The sequence below is a fragment of the Helianthus annuus genome, chromosome 5, assembly GCF_002127325.2.
Source record: "Helianthus annuus cultivar XRQ/B chromosome 5, HanXRQr2.0-SUNRISE, whole genome shotgun sequence".
Classification (NCBI taxonomy): domain Eukaryota; kingdom Viridiplantae; phylum Streptophyta; class Magnoliopsida; order Asterales; family Asteraceae; genus Helianthus; species Helianthus annuus.
Window position 1 is genome coordinate 108,723,259 of NC_035437.2, and position 25,238 is coordinate 108,748,496.

Here is a 25,238-nt window from a genome sequence, read left to right on the forward strand (position 1 = left end):
GCTCAACATAGTTCACTTTGTCCAATGTGATCTTCCCATTCGTCACTTTTCCTCTTCCAGTAATCCTACCACCTTTAGCACCAGCAAAATTAACATGTCCACCATCATATTCTTCAAATTCAGAAAACAACCACGCATCCCCCGTCATGTGCCTGGAGCAGCCACTATCAACATACCATAAGTTGATAATCCTCCTTAGCAGCTCCTGCACACACCAACCAAAAGATTAGTTAGAGTGGGGGACCCAAGCCTTGATGGTCTTGGGTCGTCCAGATTCACCAACTACAGGAACATCCATCCAATATCCATCACTCCTACCTGGAGTCTTGGATCTTGGACCTTTCGATGGAAATGGGGTTCGATTTCCATAAGGTCTCTGGTCCTGATGGTTCCTATATGTGTTTGGACTATTTGACCTTTGAAATCTTGAGTTTTGATTCCAAGAAGCTTGATTGTTGTAATTTCTAAAGCCATTATTATAAAAAGTTCGACCACCATTATTTTGGTATCGATTTTGATATTGACCTTGACTTCTGAAATTATTTTTGTTCATTCTTGGTGAACTACTTCTAGGTCTCTCATGTCTGCCTGATGTAGATGCAGGCTGAAATCTTGGTTGATTTCTTTGAAAACGAGGAACTTGAGGAGTTCCTTTTTCAGCCTTATCTACACCACTAGCAACACCCTGTTGTTGCTTTGGAGCAGATTTCTTTGGAGAGTTAGACTCTCTTTCCTTTTTATCACCGTTCTTTTCTGGTGACTTCCCTCTTTGTTTCTCACTAACTTGTGCTTCAACCTTTTTATTAGGACAACAGCTAGCTACATGTCCCTTTGTGTGACATTTGAAGCACGATCTCTTTTTCGAAGACTTCTCACCTGAAGCCTTTGAACTAGATTCTGGTTTTGATGATGATGCCTTAGAAGGATTTGGTTCAGTTTGCTTAATTTCAGAAATTTCTTTGTTTTTGTTTTTAGTAAACTCTACATTTGATTCCTTTTCGATAACAGCTGTTTCGGTTTTCATATCACTTCCTTGAACAAAATTAACCTTTTTAACAGAAGTTTGATTTTTGTTGTTAGGAGGTGTGTTTAGCTTTTTCAAAACAGGTTTGCTGTTATTTTCCTTCTTAGCATCATTATCAGCAAACACATCGCCTTGACTGGATGTGAAACTACTTGGTGATGTTGACAGAAAGTCTGTAAGCTCATCCTCATCAGGTAAGAAAGAATAGTCATGACTGAGAGGAGGTGGGACTTCATTAAAGCCCTGGAATCCCACACTTGTCTTGTCATTACTCTTCTTTAACCCGCCCATCATATGTTTCATAACAAAAGTAGAATCTCTGAATTGACCTAACTTTTTTTCAAGTTCAACAATTTTAAGCTGTGCATCTGACAACTCTTTGTTTTTATCAGAAATCTCTTTTGTTTTCTCAGCCATCATATCATGAGCTAAGTCTATGACTTGAAGTTTTTCATTTAATTTGCAAGTTAAAGCTTCAATTTCAGCTTCATAGCCTTTTATCTTTTTCAAATATGATGACTCGTTTCTTTTAGCAAAGAAATTTGATTCTTTTACGTTAGACATTTCGCTCACCAGACTTTTGTTTTGAGTTGACAACCTGTCAACTTCATCCTGTAATTCACGACACTTTAAACAAACAGAAGTAGCAGAGTTACTTACCTCTCCTGTCGATTTGTCTGAGTTGGCCATGAGAGCAGCAAGTTGAGCTTCCATTCTTTTGATAATTTCATCTTTCTCATCAGCTTCCATTTCATGCTCAGACTCTGGCTTTTCCTCATCAGCATCTGTTGTCTGATCAACCTTCTTTACCTCAGCATCACTTTCTATCTCAGCATTTGCTTTAGCTTCAGCTTCTTCAACTGGCACGATCTCTGCCATAAATGCCTGAGTGACATTCTCATCATTTTCCAAGTGAATGCTCCAGTCATATGAACCCTCTCTTGCAGTAGAAATCAACGCCCATGAGTTAGAGTTGTTTGATGCATTCTTATTGTTTGAACTCTGACTCGTATTCTCATGCTTTTGTTTTTCACACTCCCTAGCGAAATGTCCATAACTCTGACAGTTGAAGCACCTGACTTTGGTCTTGTCAAAACCAACACTCTTCCCTACAAACTTCCTTCCTGTTCTGTTCATGAACCTCTTCACACGTCTTGAAATCATGGCCATCTGCCATTGCAAATCCATCTCTTCTAAATCATCAGGGTCAATCTGATCATAATCTTCATCTAAAGTGGCAGGATCAGATATCTTCCCCTGAATGTAGTTCTCATATGACGCAACAAAAGAAGCAAGTAGAGCAAGATGTTCTTCAGCAGACTTCACACTCATAGGCATTGACTTTGCACTACTATTTTGCTTTGAAGTTGATGTTCTCTTGACTCCTGTTGATCCTCCTGCAGCAGCTACAAAACACACATCACCATCCTCATTCATTGTGACCTGCTCATTTTCACATGAAAGAAATGCAGTGGCAGAGTCGCTAGAAACATCATGAGATGAAGAAGATGTAAGCCCATTGTAGATCCCTGGATCTTGAACCTGATCATATCCGGTGTCCTTCTTCTTCTTCATGCTGAGCTCATAAGCTCTTAGCTTTCCAACTACATCTTCTAGTTCCTTTGTGTCATAATCTGCTTCTCCCTTTATCATGAGAGTGTAAATATCCCATTTAGCAGGTAGAGCATCAAGCAGCTTGTCATTTTTCTCAATGTCAGTATAGCAATCTACATCATAATTATCCAGTTCTGACATCAGATGGTAGTATCGAGTGATGATGTCTTCAAGTGACTCATTTTTCATGTACTTGACAACAGCAAACTGCTTCTTCAGTAGATCAACTTTGTTCTTCTTGACATCAGGATTTCCCTCATATCTCTTCTCCAGAGCATCCCACATTTCCTTTGAAGTAGTGTACTTCTTAAAGGTATGTTTGATGCTATCAGGTAGAGACATCTTGATAGCAGCCAAGGCTCTCTTTTCAGCCTCATACATCTTTTTATCATTTTCCTGCATGTTCACATAGGCTGTGACACGTGGTCTCCCCTCAAAGTCATGTGTAGGGTTGGTGTACCCATCAACAATACAAATCCACATGCGTGTGTCTTGATATTCAATGAAGGATTGAAACCTCTCCTTCCATGTCAAGTAGTTCTCCACCTTCATCATCTTAGGTGGTTTGTTGGTTGTGCCAACCTCATGTTCCATCCTTAAGAGTTCATTCAATTTAGTCATGTTCGACATTTTAACGTAACAGACTGATAAAACCGTACAAAATTTTTCCGAAAACAGTGGTTACAAAATTGCACCGTTAGAATCGTCTCGAAAAGACGAATCCAATGATATATAATGTCGAAAACTGAATTCGGGATTTGTCCTAAAAATCCCACGAGTTCAACGGTGCAAACGGCTTCTTCAGATCAGCTATAGATTGTTTTCTAAACTCGAAACACTGAAAAATTTCCTACGCTTGCCTTTGAAAATTCCACCACTAGTGAAACGCACAATATAGGATCGCACAAGACCCTTAGAATCGCACAAGGTCTTTTGGATCGCACAATCCGCTGACTTTGGGCCGATCTGTCACCAAATGGGCCTGATCGCACATGTTATGAATTGCACAAGCTGAACTCTGATCGCACAAGCTGAACTCTGATCGCACAAGCTGAAATCTGATCGCACAAGCTGAACTCTGATTGCACAAGCTGAAAACGGATCGCACAAGAACAATCCGGGTCGCACAAGATCCAAAATTTTAAATTTTGAATTTCAAATAATCAGCCACCCAGCCACCCAATCCCGTAAGATCAACAACTGTCAATCAGCACAACTATCCACACACGAAATCACTTCCTTTTTGAAACTTTCCAAGCAAAGTCTCAATCAGCACTTCTTTCCAAGCACGAAATTACTTCCCTTTTGAAACTTTCAAGCAAAGTCTCCTACAAACACGAAAAAAATCAAAACTAATAATCAAAACAGATTAAAATACACGAATTTAAACTGTTCTTCAACTGTTCGTCCTGTTCTTCGTAAAATCCCAGAATTTTAACTCGAAAATTTCCAAACAAACCAACTGCCTTGATTCCAATCGATCAGTCTTGAACCACACACAAGAGCAAAAGCTCTGATACCAATTGTAGGTCCCCGTATCCCGTATGGATCGTAACAAGACTGCTAATTTATCAAGGGTGTGGAATCCCCTTATAAACCTTCGAACACAGAAACAAGATTATGAAGATGAACAAGAACTCGAACACACAAACACCCAAACTTTCCAACTGATCTTCTGTGATTATCAAACCCTTAGAAACGTTTTACAATCACTAAGATCTCCAAGAACCTAACAGCCGATTTCTGTTTGTTCTTAACCTCTCAAACTCAAATGCTCTCTCACAACCTCCAAAAGTCTAACCCTAAAACTCAAGACTAAGGCTGTTTATATACACACAACCAATAACTCGAATTGGGCTTTGCCCATATTACATTTGTCACATAAACTTGGGCCTAATAGACTTAATACAAACTTGGAATTGATTGGGCTTCATAGAACTCGTTTTTCTTTAAGTCTTCATGATCCAATCTTCTGTTTAATATCCAAAGACCAATCCAAAGTTGTTGTCACATAACATGCACCAACACTTGCCTAAAGCCTAAAGTTTAGTGTCACACCCCGATTTCCACACGCTTCACCGGTGGGCCCGGTGGGGGATTACCGTGACGTAGTTGGCAACAATATAGTCAAACAACACAATATTTAAATGCACAGCGGAAGCATAAAGATAGATACATTAGTATAAAATAGGAAATAATGTTCAACAAATAGTGGCATCCACGCTTGCGAGACTCTAACGATGCTAAGGAGTGGCCAGTTCGTGCCGGTTTGTGCCGGTTTTAAGGTTAATTGACACACCACATAGTATAAAACCACGGCGGGAAAACCAACGGTTATACCTTTATAAATATGGACACATTGTCGGGTGTACGCCTACACCCGCGTGTCAAGGTCGTGGCCATTTCGTAAAATGATGCCAAGGATATCCGGGACATGGTCATTAAACTCCCAAAAGCGTAAAACAAACAAAACCAAATTTTTAAACGGGTCACATTGATAATAGTCAACTACTAATGAGTTAAGGTCAATTGCCCGACCAAGCGGTATTTTATATACCATACCCCAAGCCCGTAAAAGGGGAAATAAGTTAAAAGTATTTACCTGAGCAAGTAATAACCACAACAAGCAAATGCAAGTATCTTTTACTGGTCTCCTATTCTGGAACGAAGGTTTATAATAACCTATTAGAATCCTAACGGGTCTTTTAATTTAGCCTAAGCTTAGACCGGTTAGTTTCAAAGGATAAATACGGTTTAATCGCATGAAAGGCGAAAACCGAGAATGGAATGTGGTTTGGACCTAACAAGTTCGGAGACTTGTATATTATGGGTAAACTAAACACATTCTGGGTTTTGAGATAAAAACGACAAGGTTTGACCCGTTTCGGCTAATTTATGTAAACTAGTTACATAAACCGAACCGAACGCGTAAATGGCGTAACGGTTAACCGTAAGGGTCCTACACAGGTTTCCTAAGTTAATATGCTCTAAAGAGGTTGTGGTATCAGTAGGATACCTTCCATTATGCCCATAACGAGTTTAATCCCACTATACGCCCCGTAGGGGTATTTTGGTCATTTTAAAGATTATAAAAGAGATTTCCGGGTTTTACAGGAAATCTGAGTTTTCTGAACAGGTTATAAAGTTCAAAATACTTTATTTATTATTTCAAATCAGTAGCAACTGGATTCGTGTCAAAATACCATGTAGAACTCATTTTATGTCCGAAAAGGGTATATTCGGTATTTACCGAATCAACGCCATAACCGCAGGTTATGAGCAGGTTAAAAGTAATTAAAAATCTTTGAAAATCCCGAAATATTATTTTACATCAAGATGAAAAAGTTTTGGTGTCGAAATTTGGGTTTAGATAGGCTATATGCTAATTGCGCCGTTAAATTACTAAAGTTTTCTTAATTGCGCTATTTAGCATAACTCCTATTCTAGACCTCGGATTGACATGAAATTTTAGGGACATGTTTAGAAATCAGTAACTAAAGTTATTGTTCTTTCACATATCCAAGATTCTCGTTTTAAAGTCAAAAGGGCAGTATGGTCAACTTTAAGCATATAACGGAAATGTGTAAATGACTCGGACAAACAATGGACCAGCCACAGAGGGTTATACTATCATGTAACCTGGTCCTAAGAGAGTCCTAAGGCATATCTAAAACATACTAAATCGGGTCAGAACTGAAGTCAAAGCAAAAGTCAAAGTTTTGCGACTTTCGGTTCCGAACCGGGTCAAAACAGTAAATGGTCGGATCAAACAACCTTAGACCAGTTACAATACTTATTATCTAGTTATATGAGTGATAAAACAGGTTACATGCCATCTACATTGTTAATTATGCGTTAAATCGAAAATTAGCATTCTGTTGACTTTTTCTAAGCAACTTTAACCCGACATTTGGACTAGTTAGAGTGGGAATCAGAGGGTGCCCTTCTAAGGGTTTAATGCCCACATAATTACCAACATATAACTACCTTTGATTCGACTAATCACTGGACCATTTGTGATTAATCGTTAAGTCAATCGTTAATTACGACCGATTGACTCTTAAGCTATAACTAAGCAAAAACTTAACTAATAAGGGTTAAGCACACTTACTGAAGTCCTATGCACGACCAGAGATGAGTAGTGAAGACACTTGAGCTCCAGAAATGATCAGAAGTGATGAAATGAGGTGTGGTTACAATGGTTGCACATAAGGCCTTTATATAGTAGTCTTAGATGCATTAGATCATGTCACACAACTCTACAAGTGTAACCAGATCATCAACAAGTGTCCCTGAGTGCTAGGGGTCGTTTAGGGGGCGCCCATGCTCTTGTAATAATGTGTAGAGTCGGTTAAAACACCAAACAGTGCTTCTGTCCACGTTTTCTCCATCTGGGCCATTGACGCGGCCCGCTTAAGAGGTCCTGCAACTCTTACGCGGCCCGTATGAATCTCCTTGTCAGAGCCCATATCTTTTACTGCTAGCGCGGCCCGCGTAAAGCCCTTTGTAACCTTTACGCGGCCCGCCTGAGACCTGCTGTAAGATTTTCAAATCTTTTTCAATTATTACAGTCGGCTCTTGGCGTTTCGAAGGGGTAACTTTGCATTTTGGGCCTTTCTTATTTACGTATAAGGGCCTCGGGACTTTTACCCAACTTATTAACCCTCGGTTATTTTATTATTACCCGAAAAGTCATAACTTTCAATGTTTGACGCTTTTCACCCCTCTCATACGAATTCGATCATAACTCTCCCATTTTATAACGGAACTTGATGAAATTTATATCGTGCATTCTAGTGAGCATATTTCATCGTTACAAAGCCTCGGGTTTGTTAAAGGGTCACTCAGAGGTACAACTTCAACATGTTGACACATTTAACCCCTGTAGCTTGTAATCTCTCACTTTCTTCCACATTTCGTTCCGTATGATCCATGATTCATTCGTTCGAAGGTACGAGCATCATGTAGGGTTATTGTAAAGTATATTTTGCCCTTGTTGACATCTTGAACCCTTGAATTCACATACTTTCTATGTTTGTCAACTTTAGTCCCTCTGTAGTATTTATTACCACGTGCAAACTTATGACACGTGTCATTACTTTATAGGACGCAAAATTTCGAGGTGTTACATCCTCACCCCCTTAAAAGAAATCTCGACCTTGGGATTTACTGAAACAAATGAGGGTACTTTTCCTTCATCGTGGACTCTACCCCCCTCGTGTACTCGGGACCCCTACGGGCATCCCATTTTACCTTTACAATCGGTATATACTTCCTTCGAAGCTTCTTAACCTGTCGATCCACGATCGACACCGGCTTTTCAACAAACTTTAAGCTCTCATCGATGTGTACATCTGTATGCGGTATAACTAGCGATTCATCAGCGAAATACTTCTTTAGATTGCAGATGTGGAACACATTATGGATACCACTGAGCTCTTCCGGTAAGTTTAACTTATAGGCAACCGATCCGACACGTTCGATGATCTCGAAGGGTCCAATGTATCTCGGGCTTAACTTGCCTTTCTTTCCGAATCGCATCACCCCCTTCCAGGGTGATACTTTAAGCAATACCTTGTCACCTACTTCGAAGTTAAAATGTTTACGCTTCAAATCTGCGTAGCTTTTCTGCCTATCTCGGGCAGCTTTCAATCGGTCACGAATCTGGACATGAACTCACTTTTTGCGTCTTCTGTGCTCGTAACTCAAGTCTCCTCAGCAAATACGACTCCTACAATGTACTAGGGTCTACTAGACGAGCGGGCCGTGCCTTGCCTTTGTATTTACACTTCTCAAGTATTGCTATTCGTATTTCCTTCCCAAGGATGGGCGTATCTCATACTTGTATATTCGTATTCTTATGTTCGTGAAACTTGCCATGTATTGGCGTCGTAATCCGGTGTAGTATTCCAAATGTAAATATGCCAATGTATTCCCAATATATTATTCCGAAACAATATATTTCCAAGTCCCACTTTTAGAAAATATATGATAACTCATTTTGTCCCAAAAATAATGTATCGTCCAGAAAATATATATTTTCCCAAAATCATACATCTTATAATATGCTTAAGAAAGCATATTTTTATTTCCCAAAAATAATATATTTTCTCTTTGTCGAAAATATGATATACTTGGTAATATGTACAAAAATCATATTTTCACTTCTTTCGCTTTCCAAAATAGTATTTACCAAAAATATAGTGTATCGGTATCTTCCGGAATATTTCATAAGTTACGTTTTATTGTTTGGCTTCACAATATTAAATGTGTAACTTATATTTTATCCCTTGTGATTTTTGGCATTACTTTGGAGTTGTAATTTCATGGTCTTTGGTTAAGATATATTATTTTTCCCTAAAATAATATAACTAGTTCACAAATCATGCAAATATTCACACAAGCGTTTTAGTATAAAATATATATATTATATATATATATATATATATATATATATATATCCACTTTTATTTACGAAAACCCACCTCTGACACTTTGAAATTTTGTAACAAAACTTATGGCGGAGTTTACTTTTGAAAAACAAAGTTAAACACATTTGTAAACACTTGTTAGAAAATAATTTTCTTAGTCTTGGGATTTTTTAGAAAATTTCGCCAGATTTTCCCCTGAAAACGGAGGTGTCCATGCTATTAAGCATATCATTTTTTTTTCAAAATCAATCAACAATCAATCCTTAAACAATTATACATCACCAAGAGCAAAAACTATATGCGTTACATATTAATCATGAACTTGATATATCACAAAAACGCGTAGTAACTTAGTAAAGCGTTTAGTGGACTTAGTTACCTTCCAAAGTGTATTCATTTCTTTTAAAAATCATTTTCTTAAAAAAGTTAAGTGTTTACAACTTGTAAATAATTTTTACAAAAATTAATCTTTTTGAACTCTTCTTGTAAATAAATGGTTCTTACACTTATTTTATCACCAAAAATAGTGTAAGTGTATGTAATAGTCATGATCTATCAAAAACCGATTCTTGAACTTGGTTTGTTTAGAAAAGTCTCTTGTAAATCTCAGATCTACATGATCACCAACTCATTTTGTTTCACTATTTTTCAAGAAATCATATTATCAACAAGTTCATAACTTTATTAGAAGGTGATTATTTATGTAACACAATATCATTTTCTAATCTTGTTAAATCATGTTTCTAATCATCACTTAATGATAGTGCATGCATCTGTCGACTTTGTCTTGTATCGAGTCTTAGTCTTAGAATGATAGATTAGGGCACATTGTACGAGGTTCCACTTATGCGTACATGTCCGTTCAAGTGAAACCTTATGAAAGGTTCCGCTTCAATGTACATGTCCGTTCAAGTGAAACCTTATGAAAGGTTCCGCTTTAATGTACATGTCCGTTCAAGTGAACCCTTTTGAATAGTTCCGCTTCAACGTACATGTCTATAAATACCTCTTGAAGCGAAATCATTGGTAATGTTCTGATTTTCCATACCGAAGTGCTGCCGGTGTGAGAATTGGTTGTAAACGCTGTTATATCAATCAACAAAGTGATTTAAGTGAAGATCTAGTTGTTTCTACGTCAGGTACTTGTTTTCCGCACCTGTATCTGATCAAAACTCCTCTGATAGACTCGTTCGGGTCAGAACACGATCCTACAAGTAGTATCAGAGCTTCAGGAGGAGGAGTTCTACAAAGATTTGCTGGATTTCATCACAAATTCTTACTTCTACACCTTCCTTCTTCATCAGAACGAGATTTTACGGTCGGAATTCGCTCAAAATTTCACAGATGGTAGATAATTGATAATAGTCAAAGCCTTGAAAGTTTCATATCAAAATTCGACCTAAAAATGGATCAAATTACCTTCGGATGTAGTTCCGCTTATACGGACAATACATTTAGTTTCGCTTCAAAGGACACCCAATACATTTAGTTTCGCTTCAAAGGACACCCAATACATTTAGTTTCGCTTCAAAGGACACCTAATACACTTAGTTTCGCTTCAAAGGACCTTTAATTCACATAGTTCCGCTTGAAATAGACCTTTCGCTTGAATTTACATGGTGTTCCGCTTGAAATAGACCTTTCGCTTGTATGACATCATAGGTCCGCTTCATTGTCACATTATTGCATTAGGTCCGCTTCAAATAGCATATAGATCCGCTTCAAAGAACACTTTGGTTCGCTTATAAGTTCAAGTCCGCTTGTAAGGTCCGCTTTTGTGGTTCGTTCATTTGGTCCGCTTATCTGTCATCATCATTATTGTGTCTGATCATTTAAAGGTTGTCGGGAACTTATTGCTGCATGTGACTTGTCAGTTAAGTGGATTTTGCGGCCTAATAAGATACTTCTTTAAATTGTGAGTGATCATAAAAGTTGTCGGCCACTGTGGTGTTAGATTGAATTAAAAAAGACATTTGTTGGATAAGTGTTTGAAACAATTATCGGCTACATCCAATCATATACATGGTCCAATAGTCATCGGTTTATTTTTTAAAAAAAAAATGGCAGCCCACTTCATGACATAGGTCCAATCATAGTTGGTTTAAGTCATTAGCTCATGTGACAGTACATGTTTAATCGGCTTGGTGTCTGCCCATTGGTGGATTGTGAGGTCCTATCATCTAAGTTGTCGGCCATTTGTTTAAAAAGATTAAATGAAATGCATGTGATATTGATTACAGTTGGTGTTATCGGCCCAATCAGGTATTAAAATAAGATTCACGGTTATCAAGTTAGTGGAATTTGAGGATTTTTAGACTTGATTTGTATTGGGCCAATCAAAGTTGATTCAATCCTTGTGTTTGTCACTGATTCATTAACATCGGCGGCCCAATCATTTTGTTAGCCCACCTCACGGCCCAATCAAAGTGAATGATTATCTGAGAGTGTTAGACATATTATTCTAAAAAGATAATTTCAGTTGTTAAATCCATGTGCTGAATATTAATAACTAAAGTTGTCTAAATTGCACGGGTTGAAATTAGATCATTGTTTGGGTTTGGTTGGGTAAGAAAGGTTGTAAGATTTGGGTCAGTTTGTGTTGTGAGTTTTAGCTCAGTTGGCACCAAATTCGAGTCACATCAAATCTCATTCGCACAAGGTCGCTTGAAATTGATTCAGTTCGTTTGAGAATAGTCATTTGAATTCAAACTTGGTCAAGATTGTGTGGTTTAGTCAGGTCGCGTGAAAAGGTCCGATTCGTTTGAAAGAAATCATTTCGCTTGGAAGTTTGTTCCAGTTCGTACGGTTTGGAGTTCAAAATTTTCGAAGGTCTATCACGTTGTCCGAAAGTCCATCAGTTCGCACGTACTGAGTCTGGTGGTTTGAAATTGATCTGAATCAAAGCAGTTCTCACAATTTGCCAATTTAAATCTCAGTCAGCATAGAATATTCATCAGTTCGAGTGATTCAGTTCACACAGAGTATCAGTTTGATTCAGTTTCATTGATAAATGTTTTAAACTGATTGTGTTTTTGTTTGTTTGTGTTACGTCAGGTAATTCGAGATCGTCAGGTGATACAGGTGTGAAACATGGATACTGAGTTTTACAACGCGTTTGCTACAACCCCTGCTAGTCCGTCTGACATTGCTAAGAATATGACAATAGAGAATCAAAACCGGAACAAGGCAAAAACCCCCGAAACTTATGGGAATTGAAGATTATCATGGATGGAAGAAACGTTTCGAGAATTGGGTGCAGGCGAATCATCTAAAAGCTTTGGAGAGCATCGAAACTGAATATGGTAGACCACAAAACGCTATGAGAGTTGATAAAATCATTTCTGAATTCAGTGAACAAGAGAGGGAAAGTTACAAAGCAGAAAAAATGATGATCAATTTGCTACAGCAAGCTGTTAAGGAGGATATATTTGTGTTACTTCAACATGATGATAATGCTCATTCTATCTGGGAAGCTCTTAAGAAGAAGTTTGAGGGAAGTACGGAGATGCTACAGAGTAAAGCAGCTTTACTAAAGAAAGAGTTTGAATTGTTTACTTGCATGCTTGGTGAAACGACAAAGACTCTCATTGAGAGATACTGTCATCTTGTACGCACTATGTCACAGTTGAAGATAACAAAAACTCTGGCAGAGTGGGTAGAAAAGCTTGCTGATGCTTTACCGCAAAAGGAATGGGGTACATATCTGATGATACTGAAAAATTCCGGACAGTTTAGCAGGTTATCAATTGCAGAGTTTATCGAGAAGCTGGAGGCACAGGATTTGGAGCAGCAGAAAATTGCTAGAATGAACAGTTCTACTCATCAACAAGATATCAAACTGTACTATAAAGGAAATGTTCAAACTACTGAAGCCAGTCCAAAGATACAAACTGCATTTAGTGCTGGAAATCAGTCTGAACCAAGCAGTCAAGGATCTGTCAACACTAGTGGGTTTTCAATGGTGAATCCTCCAAGTGTTCAAAGTGCATCTGCTGGAAATGGGCATTCGATTCAGTGCAATGTAGCTCTACATCTTCAAAATGGTCAAAATTATTCTGAAGAAGTTGTAAGCATCATATGGGATTATTGGTCACTGCATTGGAATCTTATGAAGGGTTGATTGCAGGAAGAATTGGCAATCCAATGCTGACAAAAGAAGATTATGACCAGATCGATGCAGAGGAGCTAGAATTGATGGACATCAAGTGGGCCTTAGCGAGCGTTTTGAGGAGAGCAGAAAAGTTTAGATTGGTTACAGGGAGAACTGATTTCTTGGATGCAAATCTTTCTAATCTTGGATTTGATAAATCTAAAGTTGTTTGTTTTCGTTGCAGGGAGAAAGGCCACTTTAAAAGAGAGTGCAAGAATCAGGAGCCGAGAGGAGCGAAGGAGTCTTCTGGAAAAGATGATTATTATAGGAAGACCATTTATCAGCAAATCACTCATCAACCACATCAACAAAAAGAACCTCAAACGGCACATGGAAGAATGATCGAGGATGCAAACAGGAAAGCTTATTATGGCATTGTTGATCAAGATGATGAGAAAATGGCTGAAGGTTTTAGCTGGGACAAGTTTATTCCAGCTGATTCAAATGTTAAAGCGTTCATTGCACATATTATTCGAAAACCAGAAATGTTGAAAGAATGGATGGAAGTGTTATTAGATGAAGAGAAAAGTGAAGATGAAGGATCTGTTTCTTCTGAAAACAGTTCATCAGAAACAAGTGATGATGAAGAAATGGAACAGATAAATTTGGGAAAAACTCATTTATCTTCTGACACTTTTGAATTTTATTTTGCAGAAAAATTGAAGAAATTGAAAAAGAGGAAAGCTGCAAAGGAAATGAAAGAAATCAAAGTGATTGAGAAGATTGTGGAAGTTGAAAAGAGAGTTGAAGTCGAAAAGATCATTGAAGTCACAAAACCTTGTCTTACATGTTTAGAGTCTTGTAAACAATGTATAGAAAAAGATGAGAGGTTTAGTGAGTTAGAAAAGTTGAAAGAACAATTGTTGTTTGATGTAAAGAACTTGAAAAAATTGTATGATGTATTGAACAGGCATGTGAATAGTCTGGAGAAGACTAACTCTGAAAGAGAGAAAGCTTTGAAAATGATGAATGCTACCATGATGACAAAGCAGAAAGAGATCAACTTGTACATAGAAGAATGTGCAAAATGGAAGAAAGAGTTGGATAGTGAAGCAGCTGAGAATGAAAGAATCAGAAGACTGCTGCAAAGTTACAAAGGCTGTGACTACATAATTGATAGAATTTATCCAACAGTTGAAGGTTTTGAGGCGTTTAAAGATGAAGAAACAAAGCCAAAGAAGAAGAAGGATACTGGTAAGAAACAGGGTGTCTGTTATAATAAGTGTCCGCCTCCGATTTGGGAAGGGTACTCGCCCAGAAAACCTAACGAGGAAGAACTAAAACAGGCGGTCATTATTAAGTTAGAAACCGAGATAACCGATGTTTTACCAGACAATATTGACGTCAGGTTCACAGCGTCCGACACAGATCATGAGTCCGATTTGATAAAACGAGTGGTCGATCAGGTGTTGGAAAAGGATGAGGAGTCTGAGTCAAAGTCCGAGTCTGAAAGTTCGTGTCAGTCAATCGGGAGTTCAAATTCGTCCGAAAAGAGTTCAAAATCATCGGGAAAACGGGTTTACAATAAAGAGTTTTTGTTGTCAAAATCTAGTTTGAATGATGAAACGTTTGAAGTTGTGTATACTTTGAATGGTTCTGACAAATTGTATTTTGATAAAGAGTTTCCAATAAGAGGTGTTAAAAATGAATTGATCAAAAAGGTTTTCAAACTTATAGAAATTAATATTTCTGAATTAAAAGATTTACATCTTAATGGTAAACCTAAACTTTACACCTCAAGAGTTCAACAAAGGTTAAACAAGAAAAAGGGTTACAATTCTGGTTCTGGTTTTCAAAAGAAACCAAACCAAAATCGTAGCTACAAAAAGAAAGGACTTGGTTTTACTCCACCAGAAAACTATAAAAATGAAAAATTTTCTAAAACAAATACAAAATTTGTTTCAGGTACAAGCTCGGAAGAGGAAGCAAAAAGCCCATTCTGGAAACAATCTAACCAAGAATTTCTTGCCGAGAAAAGAAAGAATGGAGCTTATGTGAAGAAAGAAACCAGAACCTGTTTCCGATGCAATGAAGCCGGTCACATTGCATGGAACTGTCCGAAAGCGACAAACACAAAACAGGGAGTTTTTGGAAAACTGAAACAAGTTATTGTTGATAAAACCGAATCACCAACTGAACAATTTAAAGTTTTCAAAAATTCAACATTTGAAGTTGGTGAGTGTTCGAAGAGATTTTACAGGTGAAGTGTAAAACTTGACAACCAAAAATGGGTTGTTAAGAAATCTGAGGTGAAATCTGGTGATGAATCTGATTCCACAAAATCATAGGAGCCACAGTTTGATGAGAATGATGAAAACTCAGTTCCTTCAATGGATGATGAGAACTTTCCACCATTGAGGACTGAAAATTTTAAAAGGAAAGTTGGAAAGTCTGAAATCTCAAATCAGAGTTTTTCTGAAAAAGATAATTTTGATGTTGAGAAAGCATTTAATGGGAAAGTTAAGAACATTTTCGGAAAAATGGTTGATGGGAAGGTGAAAGGGGTAAAAGACTTCTACGCTACAAAGAAAGCAACTTACACCCCAACAAAATCTGAACTGAAATCACCCAAGGCTGGTCAGGCTTGGGTGGACATTTTCTTTGAGTAAATACCTGACTTGCCGGAGATCCCAAGTTTGTAATCGTGGATCAGGAATCAGCATCATTCATGTATTATGAGTTTGTATGAAAAATTCTTAAAATTGTTAAAACTTTACAGGTTAAAGGACTACGCCGGAGCTTCCAGGTTGGTAAGTGCGAAGCAGGAATCGGCATTCTGATTGGTAAAATGGTTTGTGTAGAGGTGACATACCTACAAGTGGTATTGTTTGGTTATTTTACAAGTGGTACATGTTGCTTAATTGCTTAATGGTAAATCAGGGACATTAATTTGTACTTGATTTACTAACTAATGATAACACAAAGAACAAGATGATGAACCATATCCCCGTACTTAAAACAAAGTGATAAACCTACAAATGGTTTTTATCTAAACAAACTTATTTTCCGGAAAAATCATTTTGATTAAAACAAACTTAAGTGTTTTGAAATCTCAATGAGAAAATGGTATGTGAAAGGGGGAGTTAAGATTGTTTATGCCTAGTGAATGGCGAATTGAGGCGATTTGATATCGGTTGTCATGTTTTTGTACAGTTTGTTTTGAATTTTCTTCAAGTAGGTCAAGAGTTTAGTTTTGTTTTTCAAATTTTTCGTTAATGTGTTTGCATTTTAGGGGGAGTAGATATTTCTGAAAATCCAAAAACATTAGAAAATTTGAAAAAGCCAAAAACATGATAAAATTCAAAAATGAGTTTTGTTGTAAAAAGAGGAAATGATAGTACATCAGTGGACTGTCACAACATGCTAAAGAATTGGAGAGATAAAAATGTGATAAACAATCTCACTGCGGATATGCCAGTAGGTTTTTACACATTTAGTAGATTGTGACGAGATATAAATCTAAAAATTCAAACTTGCTTATTCTGTGGGGAACAACATCTTGGATATATAGGTAACCCCTGAAATCTTGTTTGAAAGGTCCCTTATTCTGAGATACTAGGTCTTTATGCTCAGTGATATCTGGGGTATTATCCCGGGACTTCTGCTGTATGGAAGTACTGACCTAGTCCCCGGATAATGCTTTCTGCTATGCTTTGAAACATAAGCGCCGCCCTCAGCAAGCTGATGAAACAATAAAATTGATAGTCGCTGCTGTTGAAACAAAAAGATCCTCTAAAGGGGACACACCGAAAAGTCGAAGCCGTCATCTCTCTGCGTATACGGAAGTATCGACCTGAGCTCTCACGGCCCTCGCATTTAACCCCTGAACAGATATCATCTGTGGTATACTCACCTGTAAGACTGAATATTGGGATCTGGATACGAGAGTATATTCAAGAAGTGGGACACACGGATAAGTTTAAGTCATTAAGACATTAACATCGTATCTCGGAACATTTGAACTTTGTGTGAAAATTTAAGTGGACAAATATACTGACAATCTAGGTGAATTGTTTAGAACTTAAAATGAAATGAAGCTTAACGGTGTTGGTGACCTGTCTCAAAAACTGATATGATCCTCTTACACGAACTCACAAAAATATTGTTTGTAAATATTTCTTTACTGCATTACATTTGTCGTTATTTCAAAATCCAAAAGATTTTCGGTGTGTTTTAGCATAAAGTTTCAGAAAATTCAAAAAGATTTTCGACAACTGATATTGAAAAGCTGATTTTCAAAATTTTGAGTGCTAAACATGATGAGTATCATTTGAGGGGGAGTTTATTTTTAAAACTGATTATTCTTAATCAAACCTTTCAAGTGGTTCATCAAAATCTGTGTTTGTTTTGTAGGAGAGTCTGAATTAGTGCAAGTGTTTATGTTAGAAATATATATGTGAGAGAAATTTACTTTGGGGTAGAGTTTTTGCAGGATAAGATGTGCCATGTTATTCGTTCCTGAGATCTGAGCTAGATGAGAGCCAGGTTCCGATACCTGAGGACGCTGTTTGGAGGTAGCCAGGCAATGATCTTGAGATATGAAGAGTCAGACTGATTGATATTGAGAAGATGTAAGATGGAAAACCAGACAACGATCCTAAAGCTGATGATGCTGATGATCTGAAGAAATGCCAGCATATCGCAAGGGGGAGTCTGAAGACTTGCAAGAAAAGATTGAGGATGAAGCCCAGAGACAGATCAAGACGGAAGATGCGAAGACTCGACACTTAAGACTCGTCAACATCTGAGGGGGAGTCTGTTAGTGCATGCATCTGTCGACTTTGTCTTGTATCGAGTCTTAGTCTTAGAATGATAGATTAGGGCACATTGTACGAGGTTCCACTTATGCGTACATGTCCGTTCAAGTGAAACCTTGTGAAAGGTTCTGCTTCAATGTACATGTCCGTTCAAGTGAAACCTTATGAAAGGTTCCGCTTCAATGTACATGTCCGTTCAAGTGAAACCTTATGAAAGGTTCCGCTTCAATGTACATGTCCGTTCAAGTGAAACCTTTTGAATAGTTCCGCTTCAACATACATGTCTATAAATACCTCTTGAAGCGAAATCATTGGTAATGCTCTGATTTTCCATACCGAAGTGCTGCCGGTGTGAGAATTGGTTGTAAACGCTGTTATATCAATCAACAAAGTGATTTAAGTGAAGATCTAGCTGTTTCTACGTCAGGTACTTGTTTTCCGCACCTGTATCTGATCAAAACTCCTCTGATAGACTCGTTCGGGTCAGAACACGATCCTACACTTAACAAGTTCCATATGGTGATTAATATTACATAACCTAGAATCAACATGAAATCAACAACATATTCACTATAATATCATACTAACAACATTTCATTTTGTTTCATCTTTATGTAAAGCTTTGTGCTCATGTTTCTTGTTTAAACCTTTTAGTGTTCTTGTGATATTCATCATACTACAACTTTTGACTACTCAAAATAGAAATAAACAAGAGTAAATCAAGACTTACTACTAGCTTAAAGCTAGGGAAGAACTCTAGTGAAAATGGTGGTGAGAATGGTGTGAGAAAGGAAGTAATGAAGCTCCTTGAGGTTCTTCAAGTTTCCATCTTCTCAAGACACCTTCCTACACTTGAATGGAGCTTGGAAATGGATGAAGATGATTGAGTTAAGGTGGTGGTGGTGGCAGTTGTATGTGAGCCGAGAGGGGAGAGAGAGAGAGTGATGAAATGTGTGGTGTTGTGGAATGTATTGAACTCTAGGATCTTTAGGCCATACTTATTATCTTTACTTCCAATATTTTGCCCACAAAATCAAGCAAGATCCAATAAAATCTAGGCAATCTTTACAAGATCAAGCAAAAATCAAATAAGATCTCCATATAGGCCATGTGGGCCGTGGGATAGGTTGGGGGGGTACTAGCATAGGTTTAACTAAGTTGGTTACATCCTTGTTTAAATTCAAGTATTAGTTACTTATATTAGTTAGTAGATATTTTTAGTGGGTGTTATGATGTTCGGGGATCATAACTAGCTCAAAAATAATTAAACAATATTTCTAGTAAATTTTTGGTGTTCTGGGTAATGTCCGGTTATTCGGTTAGATACCGCTTCGTTAAAGTGTTTAATTATACGGTAAGGTGTCTTTTATATATCTTTTTGTGTCATATTTAATTCCCGACACTTAGGAAAGCATACAGGACCATTCTGCCATATTTTTGGACCTTACTAGCATGTTAAATGCTGAATTTCTGATAAATGATGCAGATTTCTGCATTGTTAGTGGGTTTTAGGCACTTCCCGGTACTTTATCTATCACCTAGTGACGCAGTTTTATGGTCCTTACTTCCCTACACTCCATACTAGTGTAATACCTTGTCTCTGGCTCATACTGGGCCTCAATATATAGTCTGTCCATGTGCTGGTATTGTCAGCATGTTTCTGAGTTATCCGCTCACTGTGCTGACTGTGCTTTGTGCATCAAGTATGTCACTAAAGTTTGTATGTAATGAATATAGTGACAGTATGAAATGTGATGCATATGTATATATGTAACAAAAATCAGAAGCAGTTTACGTCATCAGTTGTAATTAAGCACAGTCATTAAGCACGTAATTAACATTAATCCATTGCACGGTAACTGTAATTGTGAGGGTTGTCACATCGTACACAGGTCCTGGTACATCTTATCGGCACCCGGATGAATAGAGTAATGAGATTTGTGAGCCTCATTCATAATGAGTTCACGGAGGTTATCGCGATCTGTCACCCAGATGCAATTGAGATGGTACTAAAGACCATCAGATTTAGTTTCGAGCTGATTAGCGTTGGCGCCAAGAACTTCAACAGATAGACTTCCTTCATTAGCTGACGAGTATTGAGCTTCACGAATGCAAGCATGCAGACCACTAGAGATACGAATAGCCTTAAAATGAGTCTTATGACTAAGAGCGTCGGCCACTACATTCGCCTTGCCAGGATGGTAGCGAATTTCGCAGTCGTAGTCGTTCAGTAATTCTACCCAACGCCTCTGTCGCATGTTCAGTTCCTTTTGGTCAAAGATATATTGAAGGCTCTTATGGTCGGTGAAAACCACACACTTTGTACCATACAGGTAGTGTCGCCAGATCTTTAACGCAAATACAACTGCACCAAGCTCCAGATCGTGAGTAGTATAGTTTTTCTCATGTACCTTGATTTGACGAGAGGCATAAGCGATAACCTTGTCCCGCTGCATGAGCACACAGCCCAATCCACAGTTCGAGGCATCGCAATACACCACGAAATCGTCATTCCCATCGAGTAGAGTAAGAACGGGAGCGTTACACAAAGGGTCTTAAGAGTCTGAAAATATTCCTCTTAATCAGGACCCCAAGCAAAAGGTCTCTCTTTTTGGGTCAGTGAGGTGAGAGGTACAGCAATCTTAGAAAAGTCTGAGATGAATCAGCGGTAATAACCAGCCAATCCAAGAAATGAACAAATCTCAGATGCAGATTTAGGCGTACTCCAATTCTTCACAGCTTCGATTTTAGACGGGTCGACATGAATACCTTGCTGACTAACGACATGACCAAGAAATTGCACCTCATCGATCCAAATCTCACACTTAGAGAATTTAGCATACAAACGTTCACCACGTAAAAGTTCAAGCATCAAGCGTAAATGACGAGCATGATCGGATTTAGACTTAGAATAAATGAGAATATCATCAATAAAGACTATCACAAAACGATCCAAATAGGGTTTACACACACGATTCATAAGGTCCATGAACACAACGGGTGCGTTGGTCAATCCAAAAGGCATGACCACGAACTCATAGTGCCCATAACGAGTACGAAATGCGGTCTTGGGTACATCATCCTCAAGTACACGAAGCTGATGATAACCAGAACGAAGATCGATTTTCGAGAAACAGGACGCGCCTTGTAGTTGGTCAAATAGATCATCAATACGAGGTAGAGGGTAACGATTTTTAATGGTAAGCTTATTGAGCTCTCGGTAGTCGATACACATACGAAACGAACCATCTTTCTTCTTGACGAACAGCACGGGAGCACCCCACGGAGAGGTACTTGGACGAATGAATCCTTTGTCGAGTGATGTGCACAAAATGCAACATATAAATTACATCAATTGTGGCATAAAAGTAACCCTTTTTAGTACTAATGTTGGAAAAAGTGTGCTTTTGTCTTCCTTTTGTATTTTCAGGATTAAATGAGCTCAAATAGATAAAAGAAGCAAAAAGGCAGCTAAATCTAACATAAATACAAGAAAAGGAACAAATGTGGCATGCCCGGCCTCCCGACAGCATCTTCCCAAGCAAAACAAGAAGACAGAAGACTGAACACGCGCCTTGCTCAGTGAGCACGGGGGCGTGCCCAAGTGTCAGCAGAAAAGACGAAGTGGTAAAAGCTTCCATCGCCCACCACGGGGTCGTGCTCAGCGGACACGGGGCCGTGGTCAACTATAGGATTCGTGGAATCCAGGCAAATCTTGATAGTACAGATATGCTTCTGCACACGGGGTCGTGCTCAGCGGACACGGGGGCGTGGTCAACTATTGCAGACAAACTGCATTTAATGAAGAAAGAGAGCAGGATGGACACGGGGTCGTGCCCGAGCTTCTGTTCAGCCTATAAATAGGAGTGCTTGGAGCTCTTGCAACTCATCCCTTGGCACACCACCTCTCTCACACTTCACCCACCACCCACCACCATCACAACACCATCATCCACCACCATCATCCATTGTCCATCATAGAGTGTGTGAGTCGTCTCGGGATCCAAGATTGATCGTAAGAGTTCTTGACAATCAAAGGCCATGTTTCCCTAAGTCTCTTACATCACTTGGTGAAGACAAGTGTTTAGTGTAATACTTTTTATTTTTAATCTTTTGCACTTTTTAATTGGTTTTGTATTAATGACTTTAATTACTAGTTTCTTATGTTGAAAGTGATTCTTCCTTATCGTTTGTCCGTGGTGTCTTGGCATTATTTTACTGTCTATATAAAATAAAAGATTTTCACCATTCATATCTCCACGGTCTATATGGAGGTATGTTGGCTACCTGGTCGGGGGTTAAGGGAACGGTTTGGTAAGAGTCTTGCCATTGTTCAGTGTATAGATCCTACAAAGGACCTGGGTCAACTTTAGTAGGACCTCCTTCAATACCCAGCGGTATTGGATGGCGGGGGTCCAAACTCTTTGACCCCCTCATAAGTTAAACTACTATTAAAACTTTAACCCGGCTACTTAGGACTGTATCCCTGCTGACTCAGACTACTTAGCCGAGGGTAACGTCGCCTTCAAAAGAGGGGCCTACCGCATTATGCATTAATAAATTAATTAATTATCTTTCAATAATCCGACCCTTTAGGATTGTATCCTTGCTGACTCAAACTACTGGGTTGAGGGTAACGTCGCCTTCAAAAGAGGGGCCTACTACAATAACTAAGATAATCTCTTAAACAAGTGCAAAGGTGCAAAAATAATCAAAGGTTACACTACACACGAGTCGGATCCAAGTGATTCATCTTGTCTATCTGTTTTTACTTTTATTTTACTTTTCAGCATTTTAGTTAGTTTTATTTTTCTAGTTTAAAAAAAAAAACCTTTTTCTAACATTTTGATTTGATTAGACGTTGAGGATAAACCGGTACTAAAAGCTCTTGTGTCCTTGGAAGACCTCGGTATCTTACCAACACTGTACTACGTCCACGATGGGTGCACTTGCCCATATGTGTGTTTAGTGTTAGTGAATATCGTGTTTATAAATTTAAAACTTGGCTAAAAAGTGTAAAAAGGGCTTAAAATATACATCTAAATTATATACACACTGACACGCATCAAGTTTTTGGCGCCGTTGCCGGGGACATAAGGATTTTAAGAAAGTTAGGAATCAGCAGCCTAATCATTTTTTTATTTTTTAGGATTTTCTTAAATTTTTCAGCTTCTGCAGAGCTCAGCACGGGCCGTGCCTGGTCGGACATGGGCCGTGCCCAGCAGTGTCACTGGCAGTTTTTATTTTCCGAGTTACAGAGAGCTGAGCACGGGGCCGTGTCGGTGCAACACGGAGCCATGTCCAACTTCCCAGTAACAGGGATCCGAAAAACAATCATCGTATCTCCGACCACAGGCCGTGTTCACTGAGCACGGGGCCGTGGTGAACTTTCTGACCAACATTCTTTTCTATTTTCATTGTAGGACTTAGAACCCAGGCACCACATCTGAACTTTCTACGTAGTGTATGAGCTCCAGTTCTAGTAGAGACATAAAAGAACCTCTAGAAGAACCCGAACGCTTTCTTAGAAAAAGACTTAAAGCTAAAAACCAAGAGAAAGTTTCGGGGGACCCACTTCCAATGGCGAACCAACGTACCCTCATGGATTACCTACAACCCACCGTGGGTAATCTCGGCGCCGCTATCAATGCCCCGAATGTCGAAGCTAACAACTTCGAACTTCATCCACATTTGATACAGATGCTTCAGAACTCCGCAACCTTCCATGGGCTTGCGGACAAGGATCCCCATCTACATATTACTAATTACTTAGAAATATGTGATACCTTCCGGATCAATGGAGCATCAAACGACGCCATCCGCCTTCGGATGTTTCCATTTTCACTAAAAGACCGAGCAAAGGCTTAGCTCAATGCCCTCCCAGTTGGCTCGGTAAACACCTGGGATGAACTAGCCCAAAAGTTTCTATATAAGTATTTCCCTCCCGCTAAAACGGCTAAATTAATGACTGAAATTAATACATATTCACAAGAGGATGGGGAATCCTTGTATGAAACTTGGAAAAGGTTCAAGGAGCTATTGCGAAAGTGTCCTCATCACGGTCTTGTGGTATGGCAACAAGTATCCACTTTCTACAATGGGTTGTTGCCAAACACAAGACAAACACTTGACTCTAGTTCCGGGGGACTTTTAGGTAATCGCCGCCCACATGAAATATACAATCAAATTGAGGAAATTGCTCAAACCAATTTTCAGTGGCACACTCCCCGAGGCAATAAATCTATTGCCCTGGGCGCCCATAAGGTTGATGAAAGCACTTCTTTACAAGCCCAAATCGAGGCCCTTTCTTCAAAAATCAAAAAGTTAGAAATGACAAAAACGGTCTCAGTTATGGCTTGTGAAGGATGTGGTGGGCCACATGAAAGTTGGAGTTGTATGAAAGAAACTGATGATCAACCAGAGTCGGTAAACTACATTGATAACAGACCTAGGCCATCGGGTCCTCCAACGGGTACCTACAACCTAGGATGGCGTAACCACCCTAACCTTGGTTGGAGAGAACCCGGCAATAGTTGTAACCAACAAAACCTAAGCCAACGAACAAGCTTTCAACAACCAAGAAACAAGTCACAAAATTTCCCTCAACAACAAGGTGGACGAGAAAGGCTTGAAGATACTATATCTCGCCTCATCTCCGATACTGAAAAGAAAAACTCGGATCGATTTCAACAATTGGAATCGAATTTTAGAAATCAACAAGCTAGTATACAAAACATTGAAAAACAAATAAATCAATTAGCTCAAAATTTCTCCGAGAGACCACAAGGCGCGTTACCAAGTAATACCGAAACAAAACCAAAAGCACAAGTCCATCTCATAACATTGAGAAATCGTACCGTGGGTTCCGAAGAAGCTCCACCACCGCCAACTGAGGGAAGCACAACACCGCCCCAACAAGAGAAGGCTTCCCCTCTAATTCAAGATCCTACCAAGGCTCCTCCGGTTCATACCCCGGTAGGTTAATTCGCCAAAAGACCAATGAGCAATTCGCAAAATTCGAAAAATTACTAAAACAATTGCATGTTAATATTCCATTTATCGAAGTCCTAACTCAAATGCCTAAATACTCAAAATTCATGAGGGACTTCCTCACTCATAAAAGGAAAATTGAATCATTGCAATTAGTTAACTTAGGCGAAGAATGCTCCGCCCTTGTACTCAACAAACTCCCACAGAAGAAGATTGATCCTGGAAGCTTCACGATTCCTTGCTCGATCGGGGAATCCCCCGTTCGTAATGCA

At 38.7% G+C, this 25,238-nt stretch overlaps 1 non-coding gene across 1 annotated transcript; it reads right to left on the minus strand.

The window, feature by feature from the left end:
* Positions 1-23,934: 23,934 nt before the first annotated feature.
* LOC118492735 lies at positions 23,935-24,041 on the minus strand. The gene has a single exon (XR_004894737.1). It is a non-coding gene; the product is annotated as a small nucleolar RNA R71 (small nucleolar RNA).
* Positions 24,042-25,238: the final 1,197 nt, after the last annotated feature.